The 14,418-nt window shown below is 32.6% G+C and overlaps 1 long non-coding RNA gene across 1 annotated transcript in view; it reads left to right on the top strand.

The window, feature by feature from the left end:
- LOC148942381 (uncharacterized) overlaps positions 1-14,160 on the top strand; it is a 51,886-nt gene extending 37,726 nt beyond the window's left edge. Inside the window, exon 2 of the long non-coding RNA XR_016143199.1 lies at positions 13,890-14,160. This is a non-coding gene — a long non-coding RNA (uncharacterized LOC148942381). The remainder of the gene's footprint in view (positions 1-13,889) is intronic.
- Positions 14,161-14,418: the final 258 nt, after the last annotated feature.

Here is a 14,418-nt window from a genome sequence, read left to right as displayed (position 1 = left end):
GTCCGAAACCCCTGCATAGTAAAATTTCTGTCCCTTGGCTTTAACAGCAAGGGAAATATATTGGCTTTAAAATCAAGAAAAGTGGCAGCTACTACAACATTCTGCCTAAACGGGATATTTTTTTCTTTTTTTTTTCTTTTTTTTTTTTTTTTTCTTTTAAAAATATTGCGTGGCAATGGTAAATAGTAAAGGGTTTTTAAATAGCGCATTTTAAAGGAAATTAATTGGGTTAAAAATATATAGTAACTAAAATAAATTATTTCTAAAAGAGAATAAATTTTTCCACCAAAAACTGCATTTTTGATGTCTTTTCACACTGCAGTCTTTCAAACATAATCGTATACCAGCGGTAAGAATTGAACCCACGCCTCTGAAGAGACTGGTGGCTAACACCAGTGCCTTGGACCACTCGGCCAGGCTGCCTCTCATAAATAAATATATATGTGAATTTGGGTTGCAGCAGTAGCTAGCAACCTAGTAATAGACGATCAGTCCAATGCTAAGAAATATAAAAACCCAAAACTCCTAAAAATAGAGTCAGATCAAAACAAAAGTACATCAGTAGAAATACCTTGTCTGAAACCCTACTAGATAAATAATGAACGTCATCATAGCTTTATATTAGAGCTATGACGTGATTATAATAAAGAACGACCTCTTGCCTATGCTAAATTTTATACGCCACTTAATCCGGGTTGCAGCGGTAGCTAGCAACCTAGTAAGAGACGATCACGTCCAATGTTAAGAAATATAAAAACCCATAGTTCTTAAAAAAAGAGTCAGATCAAAACAAAAAGTACACCATTAGAACCGCCTTGTCCGAAAGCCCTGCATAGTAAAATTTCTGTCCCTTGGCTTGAACAGCAAGGGAAATATATTGGCTTGAAAATCAAGAAAAGTGGCAGCTACTACAACATTCTGCCTAAACGGGATATTTTTTTCTTTTTTTTTTCTTTTTTTTTTCTTTTGTATCCAGAGATAGCTTGGCACTGGAACATCGTAGAGGGTTGTTCAATAGCTCATTTTAAAGGAAATTAATTGGGTTAAAAATCTATAGTAACTAAAATAAATTATTTCTAAAAGAGAATAAATTTTTCCACCAAAAACTGCATTTTGATGTCTTTTCACACTGCAGTCTTTCAAACATAATCGTATACCAGCGGTAAGAATTGAACCCACGCCTCTGAAGAGACTGGTGGCTAACACCAGTGCCTTGGACCACTCGGCCAGGCTGCCTCTCATAAATAAATATATATGTGAATTTGGGTTGCAGCAGTAGCTAGCAACCTAGTAAGAGACGATCAGTCCAATGCTAAGAAATATAAAAACCCAAAACTCCTAAAAATAGAGTCAGATCAAAACAAAAGTACGTCATTAGAAATACCTTGTCTGAAACCCTACTAGATAAATAATGAACGTCATCATAGTTTTATATTAGAGTTATGACGTGAATAGAGTGACGTCATAATTAGTATATAAGGAAAGTCAAAACTGAAAATTCTCTCATTCTTGTTTATAATAAAGATCGATTACATTAAAGGACGATCATTTGAATAACAAACTATTGCATACATTAGACTTTGTTTACATTAAATTTATATACAAGATCGGTGTAGTTCACTATGAATTTTGGAATCATGGATATAATAAAGATCAAACTCTTCCCTATACTAACTTGCATACGCAATTTCACTATAGTTAAGATTACAGTATTTATATTTTTACATTAAAAGACGATCACTGAAATAACAAACCATTCCATACATTGGACTTAGTCAGCTACTTGATTGTTTGAGTTTCGTCTCTTACTATTTAAAAGAAGAAAAAGCCGTAGGCTTTTTCCTGTTTGTATTTATAGTTAAAAAACGAACTCAAGTCCAAAGAAACTGAACACTGTGATTCATTCATATTATCTTCATTATTTTAGCTAGAATGTAAATAAACAAGTTTCTTTTTTAAATTTTAAATTGAAAAGATAGTGCTTTTAATTCAACATATTAAAATCCGGGTTGCAGCGGTAGCTAGCAACCTATTTAGAGACGATCACATCCAATGATAAGAAATATAATAACCCGTAACTCCTAAAAATAGAGTCAGATCAAAACAAAAAGTACACCATTAGAACCGCCTTGTCCCAAAACCTTATATAGGAAACTTACCGCCCTGCGGCTTGAATAACAAAGAAAATATATTGGCTTGATAATCAAGAAAATTGACTTTAACCACGTTATTCTCCACAAACGGGATATTTTTTTCTTTCTTTCTTTTCCACAGATAGCTTGGCACTGGTAATAATAAAGAACGAACTCTTGCCTATACAAAATTACATTAAAAGACAATTATTGGATATTACATAAAGGATGGACGTGGTTCATTAGAACTTTCTGTTATTTGGCTTGAACAGCAAGAGAAATATATTGGCTTGAAAATCAAGAAAAGTGGTGGAAATATATTGGCTTGAAAATCAGGATAAGTGAAAATCAAGAAAAGTGGAAAAGTGGTTTGAGTTTTTTTTACATTAAAAGACTATCACTGAAATAACAAACCATTCCATACATTGGACTTACTTAGCTGCTTGATAGGCTTTTTCCTGTTTGTATTTATAGTTAAAAAACGAACTCAAGTCCAAAGAAACTGAACACTGTGGTTCATTCATATTATACATTAAAGAACGAATATAATAAGGAACAAATTGTAGCCCTTAGTAACTGAAGTAATAAAAGGTATCACTATGCAGATGATTATTTTAATCAAATCAGAGGTAAAAAAGGTAAGCAATGGTGGAGGAAATTTATAATCAAAAATATTTTCAAAAAAAAGAAGTAATTTCATACTTCCAATCAATCTTCCAATCAACAGTCGAATTTAATCAGAGGTAAAAAAGGTAAACAATGGTTGAGGAAATTTATAATCATATATATCTTCAAGAAAAGAAGTCAGTTCATAATCAGGATACTAAATCAGCTTGTCTACCACGCCAATTATATTATAAGCCGATGCATCATTTAAGATCGATCGTTACCACAGAGTTACATAAAGGACCGATATAGCTCATCATAAATGGTGTTTGTCAATTAGGTTTATTTTATATAATATTAAAAGACGATCATTAGAACACCAAACCATTGCATATATTGGATACATAAAGGCTCGATCATCGAATAAAGCTGAAACTAAGCAAAGGACAATTATGCCTCCATATATTCATAGTGATGTCTAATATTTTTCATTACATCTGTAAACTGTTCCACAGTTGCCGGTTCATACCTTGGGAGCTTTTCACTAAACACACAACATTTCTTTTGGATATTACAATAAAGAACGACACCTTGCCCATCTTAACTGAAACATAAATAGGGATTATGTAATTTCCATCAGTATCATGGCTGTAGAGATGGCTGACACCTAGTTACAATAAAAGAGTATCATTGGAATAACAAACAATTGCATAAATTGGAATTAGCTAGCTACTTGATTCTTTGAGACTCGTCTCTTATTATTTCAAAGAAGAAAAAGCCGTAGGCTTTTTCCTGTGTGTAATCAGTTTTTTTATACGCCACTTAATTATAGTATAGATTAGTAATTCAACAGATAGTCCGGGTTGCAGCAGTAGCTAGCAACCTAGTAAGAGACGATCACGTCCAACTTTAAGAAATATAAAAACCCATAGTTCCTAAAAAAAGGAGTCAGATCAAAACAAAAAGTACACCATCAGAACTGCCTTGTCCGAAACCCCTGTATAGAAAACTTTCTGTCCCTTGGCTTGAACAGCAAGGGAAATATATTGGCTTGAAAATCAAGAAAAGTGGCAGCTACTACAACATTCTGCCTCAACGGGATATTTTTTTCTTTCTTTCTTGTTTTCCAGAGATAGCTTTGCACTGAAACATCGTAAAAAGTTGTTCAATGTCACATTTTAAAGGAAATTAATTGGGTTAAAATCCGCGTTGCAGCGGTAGCTAGCAACCTAGTAAGAGACGATCACGTCCATTGTTGAGAGATATAAAAATCCATAACTCCTAAAAAGAGAATCAGATCAAAACAAAAAGTACACCATGAGAACCGCCTTGTCCGAAACCACTGTATAGTAAAATTTCTGTTCCTTGGCTTGAACGGCAAGGGAAATATATTGCCTTAAAAATCAAGAAAAGTGGCAGCTACTACAGGATTCTCCACGAATGGCATATTTTTTTTCTCCTTTTTTTTCTTTGTTTCCAGAGATAGTTATAGTATAGGTTTAATAATAAAGAAGGACTTCTTGCCTATACTAAATTTTATACGCCACTTAATTATAGTATAGGTTAGTAATTCAACAGATAGCTTGGCACTGGAACATCGTAGAGAGTTGTTCAATGGCTCATTTTAAAGGAAATTAATTGGGTTAAAAGCCTTTTGTAGTTAAAACAAATTATATTGATTACATTAAGAAATTTTAATTATATTCCTTAAGAAATCATCATAAGTAAATTACAGTAAAGAACGATTTCTCTCCCATATACAAACAAAAACTTACACACACAAACAAAAACTTACACACACAAAAACTTACACACACACACAAAAACTAACACATACAAAAAAACATAAACAAACACACAAAAACTTACACACACACAAAAAAAAATACACACACAAAAACTTACACACACACAAAAACTTACCCACACACACAAAAAACTTACACACACACACACACAAAAAATTACACACACACACACACAAAAAAAAAATTAAAACACACACAAAAAGTTACACACACACACAAAAACTTACACACACACAAAAACTTACACACACACGCAAACAAAAAAAAATTTACACACACACAAAAACTTACACACACACACAAAAACTTACACACACGACGGCTAAGTATGTAAAAGGCTAGCTATTTTCCTGCGAAAACACAAAAAATCAGAAAAAATGCTCATTGTTCCTTTAGTAGCCACGCAATTAGACTAAAAATTACGATATTTATGCGCAGTTTCAACTAACTACGGCTAAGTATGTTAAAGGCGAGCAATTTTCTCGCGAGAACACAAAAATAAGAACACACACACACAAAAAATTACACACACACAAAAACTTACACACACACAAAAACTTACACACACACAAAAACTTACACACACACAAAAATTAACACACTCACAAAAATTTACACACACACAAAAACTTACACACACACACAAAAACTTACACACACACACACAAAAACTTACACACACACAAAAAAATAAAAACACACAAAAACTAACACACACAAAAACTTACACACACACACACAAACACAAAAACTTACACACACACACACACACACACAAAAAATAACACACACACAAAAACTTACACACACACACAAAAACTTACACACACGACGGCTAAGTATGTTAAAGGCGAGCTATTTTCTTGCGAAAACATAAAAAATCAGAAAAATGCTTATTGTTCCTTTAGTAGCCACACAATTACACTAAAAATTATGATATTTATGCACAGTTTCAACTAACTACGGCTAAGTATGTTAAAGGCGACCCATTTTCTTGCGAGAACACAAAAATCAGAACACACACACACAAAAACTTACACACACACAAAAACTTACACACACACAAAAACTTACACACACACAAAAAATTACACACACAAAAACTTACACACAAAAACTTAAACACACACACAAAAAACTTAAACACACAAAAACTTACACACACACACAAAAACTTACACACACACAAAAACTTACCCATACACACAAAAAACTTACACACACACACACACACACACACAAAAACTTACACACACACACACACACACACACACAAATTTACATACACACAAAATCTTACACACACACACAAAACCGTACAAACACAGCATCTAAGTATGTTAAAGGCTAGCGTTGTTCCTGCGAAAACACAAAAAAATCAGACAAAAATCAAACTGGTGCTTTAGTAGCCACGCGATTAGACTAAAAATGATGATATTTATGCATAGTTTAAACTAACTACGACCAAGAATCTTAAACGGCGAGGTATTTTTCTACCGAGAACACAAAAAAATCATTAAGCGGTTTTAATGACAATGATGATGCATCAACCGAAAACCATCAACGTGAACTCCGATTAACCATCACCAAAGTGTCACAATGCCGTCAGTGTGTCAACACCCCTCGGAAAATAGGGGGGTAAAGGTCAACTGCGAAGATATTTAGCCTACAGAAAAAAATGGTCATTGTTCCTTTAGTAGCCACACAATTAGACTAAAAATTACGATATTTATGCACAGTTTCAACTAACTACGGCTAATTATGTTAAAGTCAAGCCATTTTATTGCGAGAACACAAAAATCAGAACACACACACACACAAAAACTTACACACACAAAAAAACCTACACACAAAAAAAAAATTACACACAAACAAAAAATTACACACAAACAAAAAATTACCCACACACACAAAAACTCACACACACACACACACAAAAAACTTACACAAACAAAAACTAACACACACAAAAAAAATTACACACACACAAAAAATTAAACACACACAAAAAATTACACACAAACACACAATTAGACAAAAAATTACGATATTTATGCACATTTTCAACTAACTACGGCTAAGTATCTTAAAAGGCGAGGTATTTTTCTTGCGAGAACACAAAAAATCATTAAGTGGTATTAATGAAAATGATTATAATCAACCGAAAACCGTCAACGAGAACACCGATTAACCATCACCAAAGTGTCACAATGCCGTCAGTGTGTCAACACCCCTCGGAAAATAGGGGGTAAAGGTCAACTGCGAAGATATTTAGCCTAAGAAACTAGAATATGACATTACAACCCTTCGCTAATAACTAGTGAAAACCAAGAACTCAAACACAGATGAACTACTGTTCGCTATTTACTACATTGCAACTACTGCTGCAACATGATAACTTGATGATCATTTCTAATTTTAACAATTCCTTGCATAAATCCTTCAAACATAATAAACTCAGCCTTGGAGAGATTTGAGATTGAACACTAAATTAAACAAATTAAATAATTCACATTTTAGAGTTAAAAAGTGCGCACAGAAAAAAAAGCAAATATAATAGTCGTTTAAAATCTCCCTCCCCCCCCCCACCCAAACTCAAAAATTTCTGGGGGAACTTATTTTTAAGGTTTTATTCTAAGTGAACGATCTTACCTTTTCAGGAGTGAGGAGTCGTTCACATTGGATTGGGAATCAAAGTCAAACTTATGCGCAAAGAGCGAGAAGTTTTAGTGTTTCTTCTTAATTACAACTGAAAACTTATTTTTTAATTTGATGTTTTACCATTTTTTCAAATCATGCCATAAATATCCGTTTGAATAGACCCTCACTCATCAGTTTAACTCGATTCGAGTACCGGTTCGATTCGAACAGCAAACATTCTTTCTAATCTTTAGACTTTTCAAGCATAATAAACTTGATTACGGTATGTAATTTGTAGGACCGGTGGTCTTTTCCTTCAAAAACTTTCTCGTACAGCTAACCGTTGATGTGAAACTATAAAACTAATTCATTTTAAATATTTGCATTTGTAATAAAAAACAAATTCTGTGTGGACGTACTAGCTACCACAAACCTAGAAGGGCCGAATTCATATTTTAGAGACAAAAAGTGCACACAAAAAAAGAAAATATAATAGCAATTTAAAATCTCCCCCCCCCCAAACTCAAAAATTTCGGGGGGGGGGCATATTTTCATTGTAGTTTGTATATTTTCTTTATAAAACACATCGAAAAGCCATATCAAGAGCTAATTTGTGAGTTTTTTTTCACTGACAATTCCTTTTTTTTGCCAAGCCTTAACCTCCCTAATTGAAAGATATGAATTATAATCAAGGAACATAGTTCATCATATTTTACATATTTTTGGATGGAAAACACACTGAAAAGACACATTATTTGAACTTACATCAAACCTTGGAGGGCATACATTTGAAGAACCTTCCATTATTTTCAATCTTGTTCTATATTTCAGCCTATACTGACTTTTAAACCTTTCAAAACCCTGAAATATACTAACCTAACGGTTATTTATTTACGAAATCGTGCAAACTGATTATTTTATAACAATAATTACCTTTCCATATATAACTTAACACTCAATGGAATTACCACTTATCACACACGGGGAAAGGATTCAAAATAATACTTCTTAGATCACAGAGTCTAATTGCGTCGAACGAGGCATCTTCAGTGCAGATTAAATAATTGTTACACTCCATTTTGTGTTGGACATAGGACACCGTCGATGGGAGTGAGACTTTCTGTGAAACTATCAAAGATTGATCAACTTTGTGATTTCACAGTTCTTGTGTAATCAGAAAGAAAAAAGAAGAAAAATTGATAAAAGATATTTTTAAATATGCTCCAAAATCAGAGCTATTACAACTTAAATGATGCGAGGGGATGTGGGAATCAGATTTTAATAATATCCTGGCTGTATCATTTTTATATTATCTAAGTACTCACAGAAGGAGTCATCGCAGAAACTTTGAAAAGGGCTCATTTGATTGGAAATTAAAGTGGCTAGCACCCAATTTACAGGAGGGGGGGGTGAAAACTATGGTTTTTAACTTTGATATGCAAGACTATAAATAAAATTTCTTTGTTGTGGGGCGGCCCACCGCCTCAACCCTCGCTCTTCAAATCCCCCCCAACACACCATTTCCAGAGGATTTCAAAATCCCCCCCCCCCTCCAAACTCAAAAATTGCTAGGAACGTATTTTCATCATATTTAAATATATACCTACGTACGCATCACTTAGGTTTGATTAGATTAGGTGAGAGACAGGCAAAAAGTTAGGTGTATGGTTAGGTTAGGTTAGATTATGTTAGGTTAGGTTAATTTAGGTTAGACTAGGTTAGCCTACGCACGCGCGCGTACGTAGGCTAACCTAGTTCTATTGCAGCGGTAGCTAGCAACCTAGTAAGAGACGATCACGTCCAATGTTAAGAAATATAAAAACCCATAGTTCCTAAAAAAGGAGTCAGATCAAAACAAAAAGTACACCATTAGAACCGCCTTGTCCGAAACCCCTGTATAGGAAACTTTCTGTCCCTTGGCTTGAACAGAAAGGGAAATATATTGGCTTGAAAATCAAGAAAAGTGGCAGCTACTACAACATTCTTCCTAAACGGTATATTTTTTCTTTTTTTCTTTTTTTTCTTTGTTTCCAGAGATAGCTTGGCACTGGAACATCGTAGAGGGTTGTTCAATAGCTCATTTTAAAGGAAATTAATTGGGTTAAAAACCTTTTGTAACTAAAATAAATTATTTCTAAAAGAGAATAAATTTTTCCACCAAAAACTGCATTTTCGATGTCTTTTCACACTGCAGTCTTTCAAACATAATCGTATACCAGCGGTAAGATTTGAACCCACGCCTCCGAAGAGACTGGTGGCTAACACCAGTGCCTTGGACCACTCGGCCAGGTTGGCTCTCATAAATAATATATATGTGAATCCGGGTTGCAGCAGTAGCTAGCAATCTAGTAAGAGACGATCAGTCCAATGCTAAGAAATATAACCAAACTCCTAAAAATAGAGTCAGATCAATACAAAAGTACATCATTAGAATTACCTTGTCTGAATATTACATTAAGGAACGAACTTTAGCCCATAGTAACTGAAGTAATAAAAGAAATTATTATATACATGATTATTTTAATTATATTCCTTAAGAAATCCTCATCAGCAAAAATTTACCATACCTTTACCGGGTTGCAGCGGTAGCTAGAAACCAAGTAAGAGACAATCACGTCCAATATTAAGAAATATAATAACCTATAACTCCTAAAAAAGACCCAGATCAAAACAAAAAATACACCATTAGAACCGCCTTGTCATAAGAAACTTGATTTCCCTTGGCTTGAACAACAAGGGAAATATATTGGCTGGAAAATCAAGAAAAGTGATAGCTACTACAAGATTCTGCCTAAAGGGCATCTTGTTCCTTTAATCTTTTCCACACATAGCTTGGCACTGGAACATCATTGAGAGTTGTTCAATGGCTCATTTTGAAGTAAATTACTAGATCTAATGCCATTTTTTTTCATTTTAAATACAATCAATTTTTCCACTAAAAGCTGAATTTTTATGGCTGATCTTGATGAATGACGTCATAGTCGTAGATAGTAACCATATATGAAGTAATAAGTGAATGCAATATTTATACACGATTATCTATCGATAAGATAATATCAGACGTACATAATGGATCGATATGGCTCATTATAAATGGGGACTATATAAGTTTTTACGCATATAGCTGAAACCTAGTAAAGGAAAAACTACAGCGCATAGTGAATGAAATCCGGGTTGCAGCGGTAGCTAGCAACCTAGTAAGAGACGATCACGTCCAATGTTAAGAAATATAAAAACCCCTAACTCCTAAAAACAGAGTCAGATCAAAACAAAAAGTACACCATTAGAACCGCCTTGTCTGAAACCCTGATCCAGGAAACTTACCGCCGTGCGGCTTGAATAACAAAGAAACTAGAGGGTCTTGATAATCAAGAAAATTGACTTTAACCACGTTATTCTACACAAACGGGATATTTTTTTCTTTCTTTTCCACAGATAGCTTGGCACTGGAACATCGTAGAGAGTTGTTTAATGGCTCATTTTAAAGGAAATCTCTAGATCTAGCGCTATTTGTACTTAATTTTTTTTTTTAAATTAATTTTTTTACGAAAAACTTAATTTTTTATATACAATATTAAACAATGACGTCATAGTCTTTGGATGTAATTCGATAAAGCTGAAACTAAGTAAAGAACAATTATGCCTCCATATATTCTTAGTGATCTATAAAATTTCCCATTACATCTATAAACTGTTCCACAGTTGCCGGTTCATACCTTGGAAGCTTTTCACTAAACATGCAACCATTTCTTTTGGATATTACTATGAAGTTTTGCGAAAGCATCTCTAGCTGACTTTTCAACAAAATCCATTCTTTCAGAGATAATTTTAATCTTTAATTTTGAATATTTTTCGTAATCCCGGTAAAAAATTCGTAAAATTTTTCTAAATTTACTAAGATCAGTCAGCATTGTTGCCATGTTTTTGGACTTCTGAATATAATTTTTAATTTTGCCCTTATGCGTTCTTCTCAGCTTGTGTAAACTGCAAAATATCCATGGTATCCGAGCAATAGTTTGAATATTTCAATTCAAGCTAGAAAAATACCTGAAAATGTTAAAATTAGTTTTATTTTTAGTTAGGTTCTAACTACCCGATGTGGAATTTACTATGTATTTTCAGACCAAAAAATTCAATTTTTTAATATATTTCATTTTTCAGTTTAGAATCGCTAAAGTTATTATGTAAACTGCAAAAATATTTATGATATATGAGCAATAATTTTAATCTTTTAATTCAAACTAACAAAATACCTGTAAATTTAAAAATTAGTTTTATTTTTTGTTAGGTTATGGGTACATGATACGAGTCTTAAAAAGTTTCAATTAGATAAGAATATTATTTCTTGTTTTGTAGTAAGATGCGTTCTAATCCGGGTTGCAGCGGTAGCTAGCAACCTAGTAAGAGACGATCACCTCCAATGTCAAGAAATATAAAACCCCCCAACTCCTAAAAAAAGAGTCAGATCAAAACAAAAAGTACACCATTAGAACCGCCTTGTCCGAATCCTCTATAAAGGAAACTTACCGCCCTTTGGCTTGAATAATTACAATAAGGAACGAACTGAACCCATAGTAACTTTTGTATTAAATCAAACAGTTCGTGGTCATAATTAAGAGCTGTGTAATGGCTCATTTTAAAGAAAACTGCTGTATATAGAAACCTTTTGTAATTAACAAAATTATTATTATAAAACAAATTGTTACGACATGGTAAAGAACTAACTCATGGCGATAGTAACTAATTTAATTTTGAAAAGAAAGAATTACGGCGGAAACCTAAATGGTAGCATAAGTAAGCTACATTTCTTAAGAACTGCCCACCGGAATTTGAACTCAGATCGCCGGATTCAAAGTCTTATGTTTTAACCACTACACCAAGAAACGTTCATTTAATATATTTTAAGAAGGGATTAAAACTATTCAAAAACCTTAAATAAGAAAATCAAAAGTTTAAAGCTTTTTAGATATCGTTGTCACAAATGGTACTTTCTTTAATAACAAAATATTTTTGAAAAGACTGTAGTATGCGAAGACATACAATTATATCAAATTGTATGAGGCTAAAAGACAAATTACAGTTAAAATCCACAGGCAGGAGTCTTCATAATGAAAATTCATTCAATTAATTAAAAAGTAAAAAACTGTAATTGCAAATATATTTATATGTATTTTATCAAGGGAATACAACAGTTCAAAACACGCGAAAAAGATATAAGAATTCTGTAGATTAGTAGAAACTCTACACATTCCATTTCCATTTCATATTCCAAAAACATTGAAAGATTTCTTTTTTATATGTACACGGATTGGAAAGTTGACGAGTTTTTAAATCGCTAGTTATTATTTAAACTGTAAAAATTTTGTGGTCCTGAGAAATAATTTTAATGTTTTAATTAAAACTTACAAATACCTTATATCTTTGAAATTAGTTTTTTTTTTGTTAGATTAATCATCTCACTATGTTATTAAGCTTACGGGTTAGAATGTGACCAGTTATAAAATGTCATTAAGCAGGCCCAAAAAAACAATTTACAATTATTATTGATGATTCTTTGAAACCACCTGAGCTATCAAACGTGATAAGATCAAGCGAGCAGCCCCAACAAATTAAATTTACAATTGGTTATAATCATAAATATTGACAATAACATTAAACAACACCTAATACTAAGTGTATTAATTTAGAAAGATAATGCTTTTTGAATATTAAAAAACAAAATTTAAAATTTGACAAAAAAACTTAATTACTAAAAATAACTGATAGGTACATTAATTCATTAATATAACTTCGGTTGGAGGCTCTTCTTTCAGGTAAAAGAAAATTTTTGCTTGTCAAGGATTTGAAAAATCAGCACCAATTGACATTTTTCGTAATTTACAGTTATATAAATAGTAGATGGCTATCAGCTGTCCAATACTTGTTGATGACATCTGAAGAATTATCGTATACATCTTTCTCAGTCTGCCTTATTCAAAACAACATGGACCATCGTTTTTCATGCCTCAAGTAAATCCAGTTATTATTCCTATAGACTTGAATTTGGGGCTTACCGCATTTTGATTTTGTAGGGTAGAGTTAGGGGTCCTTTTTTATTTCAGTTTCTATCAAACCTTTTCCAATATTATGTTGAAAAAATATACTGTAGCAAATTTTTATAGATAGTAAGTATTTGATCAAATATTGTAGTCAATATATTTAGTTTGTTTAATTTAATATTACATCTAGTAAATAAATACTAGTTGATTTTTGGTTTCAGTTGCCTGCACAAAGGTTGGACACCGCTCTCGCCAAGTTTGCTTAATGGAGATAGTTGAGGTTTATTATGAGAAATGAGGCAATGTTGTCTGTTATATATACAGACTGTCTATACTGCTGGTAAATATCTAATTGTGAGAACAAGCAGGGCATCATCAAGTTATGGGCTTCCATTAGTAAAAGATACGGTTGTTAAATTTCTGATTGCAAGATCATGCAGAAAATTATTAAGTTATTAATGTGCTGGAGCTCCGACTATTAAAAAAAGAAATTCTAAGTATTCCCAATAGTTTTAAGACATGAATTTTATCATTGATACCCAAATATGAAATCGAATGTTAATGTTAATTAAATGTTTCAGGCCTACATCCTACATCACGGTTAGACTGTTGGTGAATTTATATCGTATTTATTTAAATGTTTATTTGCTTTGTTTCCATTTCAGATGCCACCAGCCCAACTCTGCCCATAGTCTATTTGTTAGTTATTTTCGTGATTTGAGTTATAGAAGACGTCAGTTAAACTCAATCACCGGAAATAATAGCATAGACTACTTTGAACTAATAAAATTAACTGGACACAATCACTGGATATAATAGCATAGACTACTATGAACTACCGAAATTCGCTTCAAAATCCCTAAAATTCGCTTCACAAAAAACAAGAATCAGCTCCATCTATACTTTTTGTATACCTCTTTTTAGTAAATATATTAAAGTTTTGTAAAATTGTATGTGTAGGAACTTCTGGGCTGTGAAGACAATTAAGAAATTTAATTGCTGTTCAGGTTGACTTTGGTTTGAGGCTTTTTTCTAATATTTTTTTTTATATAATATTTTTAGACATACAACCTCACTCGATATAGTTGTTGATTGCAAAGTGTATTATTTTGATTATTATGTTTTAGAAGTTAATATATAATAAAAGGGCAAAAAATGTTTTCTGTAACAAATTTAAAGTTGTAGTCCTAAGTC

The sequence above is a fragment of the Artemia sp. Qi Xiang Cuo genome, chromosome 17, assembly GCF_049724085.1.
Source record: "Artemia sp. Qi Xiang Cuo chromosome 17, ASM4972408v1, whole genome shotgun sequence".
In the NCBI taxonomy this organism is placed as follows: domain Eukaryota; kingdom Metazoa; phylum Arthropoda; class Branchiopoda; order Anostraca; family Artemiidae; genus Artemia; species Artemia sp. Qi Xiang Cuo.
The sequence above is the reverse complement of the archived record's forward strand: the minus strand, read 5'-3'. Positions and strand labels throughout refer to the sequence as shown.